Genomic DNA, 5,482 nt, shown 5'->3' with positions numbered 1-5,482 from the left:
CTTTTTCTGACCACACGAGCCTTTAAATTACTGAGCAATATGGGTAGGATTAAAGCCGTGGCTTTGCCAGCTAAATCCAGGCCATTCCTTAGCTTTCCAGCCTCATGGCGGAGGTACCAGCTGTAGCCATGTTTATCACCACAACTCTGTGGCGTTTCAGGTCCTTGCCAGCAAACAAGCTACAACACTCAAATGCTCTCTCTGTAGCTGACCTCCTGCCTCAAACAGAGTTTGCCCTGGCAGGATGGCCCACAAAGCCGGCATTTTAAAACAGCACAACTTTTTTCCTGCTACGGATGAAAACCGAAAAGTATACCTTCAGCTTTTCACCAACACCGTTTTAAGTGTTTCGTGGCAGGACCTCTTAAATGAGCTGCAAGGTTTCACAGCTGAAGCTGAGTCAGGAAGCCTCTCTTAGATAAGAGCGCTTGCTTGCCTCTAGCAAGCAGAGCAGACCCGAGAAATGTTGCTACCAAGAAAACATGCTTTATTCTTTCCCAAGCTTTCTCAGGCTTTCAGTGGATTCAGTCATCCACGTCTGGGCGCCATCTGTAGTAGGGGCTGTGGGCCTCTTCCCACAGCCCAGCTCATGGCTGCCTAGCTAGCTTATGCCCCAAAATAATGACACACAAACTGTATTCTTTTAAACACTGCTTGGCCCATTTCTATTCATGTGTGTAGCACCCCAAGGAGCGCTTACCGGGAAGATTCTAGCCTACGTCCATCCTGGGTCGGAGCTTTATTGCATCTGCTGGGGAGAGGGGAGCATGGCGTCTGCTCCAGAGAGCAGAGCTGTCGAGTCTGAGCTCACTTCCTATTCCTCCCAGCATTCTATTCTGTTTACTCCACCTATCTAAATTCTGCCCTATCAGATGGGCCAAGGCAGTTTCTTTATTAGCCAATGACCTTCCTCCATCAAACAACAAAGAATTAGGCAGTTGTGTAAACCTGAATGGCAGCTGTCTCAAAAGTAAGGAGGAACTTGAAGTTAATTTAGCTTGATGTGGAAGAATTTTGTTTTGTTTTGTTTTACTGGTGACAAAATGTGAATTACCAAAGCAATTACAATTCCCTGAGCATAGCTTAAAGATTATTTTCCCAGGGAGCTCTGAAACCCCTATGACTTGGGACCTTAGAGCACTTCTCTGGTGTGAACACTGGTAAGAGCGGTGGTGGCCAGAGACTGTGGCAAAGGGTCCCATGTGGGAGAGGCAGATAAATTCAACTAGTGCCCAGTGAGTGCAACCATTCTTTGAAACCATTCTTAGTAAAATGCTCCGGATGGATATGGTGAAGACCAGCTGGCAGCAGAAGCAGAGGCCTGGGGGTGGGCATGGGGACCTCTTTTTATTGTATAGTTCCATGTCTGCATTCATAGTAGGAAACTGCTTGTTAGTTCCCAGCTGCTCAGCCCCAAAATAATCACACAGAAACCATATTATTTGCAATACTGTTTGGCTAATAGCTTAGCATATTTCTGGCTAACTCATATCTTAAATTAACCCATCTCCATTAATCTGTTGTAATGCCTGTGCTTGCGTTACTCTAGGTACAGTTTGCATGCCACTGTCATTGTACCTTGTACCGTAAGCAAGCTGGATAAGGGCCTGGAGATTGAAAGAACACACTAGAGACCTGGGTCAATTGAAAGGAATCAGCCGAATGCCATTTATTTAACCTTGGGGAAATCCTTAGGTACCTCTCTGCTGCACAAGGAATTCCCCCCAGGCAGGTGGGAAATTGCCACACCCAAGATGGAGTAATGCCCTATAGCTAAATACCAGGTGGGGCAGAGGGAGCACAGGAACAAACAGGAAATGCTGGCTGGCCAGAAACTGTCCTCAAAATGAACTCTAGGAGCAGGGATGGACCCATGGGCCCTACAATCTGTGTATTGCCATGAGGATGCAGCTTACTAGGTAAAGTTCCTGCATATGTCTCTGGTGGGGTTACATGGCTTCTCCTGGACTCCGCCTTCTTTCTCCCATCATTCAGTTTAGTTTTCTCCTCCTACCTCTATTCTGCCCTGTGCATGCCTAAAACAGTTTGTTAACTAATGGTATTCACAGCATACAGAGAGGAATCCCGTATCATACATTCTTTTTTCTTTTTTGGTTCTTCAAGATAGCATTTCTCTGTGTATTTCTGGATGTCCTGTAACTCACTCTGTAGACCAGGCTGGCCTCAAACTCACAGAGATCCACCTGCCTTTGCCTCCTTGAGTGCTGGGATTAAAGATGTGCACTACCATCGCCCGGCCCATCTCTACATTCTTAATTCTTAACACTTAATGCATTTTCAATTTATTACAGCAGTCTCAGAAACCCAGATTTCTGTGCCAGCTTCCCGTTGCCTGTAAAAACTACAGACATACCCTCTCCATCCTTGAAATGCTATCCTGAAGTAAACAGCAAGTGGCATTATGGGAAGGGTCAAGCTGATAGAAAACAACATAGGGATAGTGACATGCTGAGGATCCAGGCATGGCGGAATAGGCTCAGGTCGTCAACCACCATCAATCAACAACACAGGCAGCCCACCTCTTTTGAATAATTATGAACTGAAGTCTTGCACTTACTGGTGTGCAGGGAGCTTTCCGCCTGGTGACATAACTGCCTCTGCCCAGAAATGACTAATGGCTTCTCGGGACACAGAAACTGTGATGAGGTGTGAGGTGCCTGGTTGTGGCCAATTGAAGATTAATGAGGTTTTAGTGCTGCTCGTGAAGTGTTAAACAACAAATAAGTAATTTCTAGGCACAGGCAACACCGGGGCTGGGATTTTGCTGCAGTTCTCCAGGGAAAATGCTTTCTCTTTTCTAAGACAAACCCAGAGAGCACTGTAATATGTAGGACTGAGACCATGCTGTGGCAGCTGCAGAAAGGGAAGGTTTGCTGTGCAAGCATGAGGATCTGAGTTCAAATCCCAGGATCCACATTAAAAAAAAAAAAAACTGGGCCTGATGGTGTGTGCTTATAATCCTAGCAAGGAAAAGAAAGAGATGAGAAGGTCCCTGGGGCTTACTCAAATATGTGAGACTCTGGTTCCTGAGTTAGACTTTGCTTCAACAATAAAGTAGCTAGTCCTGTAGAGACTCAAGGTTAGCCTCTAGCTTCCATTCACATGTTCATACACATATACTTGCATTTGCACATGCATGTACACACAGAAATTTTTTAAAAATAGAAAAGATACGTTTTTCTCCTCATATCCCCTGCTTAAGATTACGATTGGCCATTGATATTATTTGGCTTGTTGGAGAATGTCAGATGCTAGGAATTGGGAGTTATCAGGATCAGTCATCCAGTGCATAAACAGGGCTCCATAAGGAGTCTTGCATCAGGCTCCTAATGAATCTGTGAAACAAGTAATTCCCTGCCACATCACAGTTGTCTGACTTCCCTGTATCGCTAATTCTGTACCCAAGCAAATAGAAAAATTGCTTTTTCAGAGATCTGTGATTTCAAGAGATTAAGTTATTAACCATAAGTTTTCATCCCTCCTCCAGGCTATCCAGTTTAGAATACACATGTGCAGTTCTTCCCACTCACTTGTAAATTTCCCTAATTCTTAATTTTGGGTCTGGCCTTGGAACTGCCTGTAGGGTTTGGCTAGGGGCAAAGGTTAGAGTTTTGGTTGGTTCTGCGTAGGAACTTTAAGAAAGTCCATGCACCTCCCTTTTTCACTTGGGCTTCCGCCCCTGCTGGGAGTAGAGCATGACACAGCTGGCCTGCTAGTGCAAGGAAGACATAAGACTAGGCTGATGGGTGGCCTAGAGCTCCCATCCAGGCAGTGCTAAGCTGAGATCAGCCCCCTCCAAGCTAACTTCAGTTCCCAAGCAAGTCAGTGTTTTAAGCTGTTAGACAAGCAGTTAAACAAAGCCAATCATTTACTGAGTCTCTGTGATACTTCAGACATGGGTTAGTAGCAAGGCATACACAGACATGCAGAGTAGCCTTATCTCCTGATGGTCTCATCTCACCCAGATGAACATTCTGTCTTCTCACAATGAATATCCCCCGGGTGCAGAATCCCAAGCTCTCTGCCTCCTGCTCTAATATCATCTTTTCAGGTCATAATTTCCATAGCATTCTCCTAATTGGTGGCTGTCACAATGCCAATCAAGAAAGCTAAGAAACATTATAGGCATTCTTTTTTATTATTATTAATTTTATTTTACATCCTGATCCCAGTTTCCCATCCCTCCTCTCCTCCAATTCCCTCCCCTCACCTCTCCCTGTCCCTGCCCCAATCCACTCTTCCATTTCTGTTCAGAAAGGGACAGGCCTCCCCTGGATAGCAACAAAGCATAGCGTATCAAGTTGTGGTAGGAATAATAAACACCTCTCTATTGTGTAATATTTAATTATGTAAAGATGTGTTACATTTGTTTATGCTACAGAATATTATTTTAACTGTGTGAAGGTGTGTTACATTTGTTTCTTATATAAAAATGTATTGCATTTATTTATACTGTAGTTGTCCTACTATGTAAAGATGTGTTGCTGTTTCACCTTGGCTGCCTAAGGCACCTGATTGGTCTAATGAAATTCTGAATGGCCAGTATTTAGTCAGAAGAGAAATATGTGAGGTTGGTGAGCAGAGTGAATAAGTAGGAAGAGAAATCTAGACTTGAGAGAGAAGGAAAAGAAAATGAGGGAGAAAGAGAGGGATATGCCCAAGGCCAGAAACCAAGCAGCCACCAGCCAGAAATGAGAGGCAGTGAAAATAAGATATACAGAGAGGAAAAAAGGTAAAAAGCCCTGAGGAAAAACACAGATAAAGAGACACGGGTTAAGTCATAAGAGCTAGAAAGAAATGAGCCTAAGCTAAGGCTCCATTCATAAGTCCTCTTGTCATGATTTGGAAGCTGGTTGGCAACCCAGAAGAGAAAGCTTGCTACACTTCCCCTTGTATTAAAGTTAGGAAAGGCAACCCAGTATGAGGAATAGGTTTCCAAAAGCCAGGCAAAGAGTGAGGGGCAGCCCCTGCTCCCCACTGTTAGAAGTCCCACAAGTAGAGCAAGCTACACAACTGTCACATATATGTAGAGGGCCTAGATTGTTCCCATGCAGGCTCTCTGGTTGTTGGTTCAGAATCTATGAGCTCCTATGAGCCCAGGTTAACTTATTCTGTGGGTTTTCTTGTGATGTCCTTGACCCCTCTGGCTCTTGCAGTCCTCTGCCCCTTTCTTAGCAGGATTTCATGAACTTGGCCAAATGTTTAATGGAGGGTCTCTGTATCTGTTTCCACCAGTTGCTGGATGAAGTCTCTCTGATGACAATTGGGGTAGGTGCACAGCAGAATATTGTTAGGCATCATTACACTGAATTTTTATTCTCCAGTTGTGCTTGGTTCTAGCTTAGGGCTCTGGACCAACCAGCTCTAGGGCTTGTGTAGGGGAAGGTTGCTTGTTTGTTCCCAACTGCTCAGCCCCAAAATAATACACACAGAAACTATTAATTAAATCACTGCTTGTTCC

This window comes from Chionomys nivalis, chromosome 5 (genome assembly GCF_950005125.1).
Source record: "Chionomys nivalis chromosome 5, mChiNiv1.1, whole genome shotgun sequence".
In the NCBI taxonomy this organism is placed as follows: domain Eukaryota; kingdom Metazoa; phylum Chordata; class Mammalia; order Rodentia; family Cricetidae; genus Chionomys; species Chionomys nivalis.
This window is presented reverse-complemented; position numbering follows the sequence as displayed.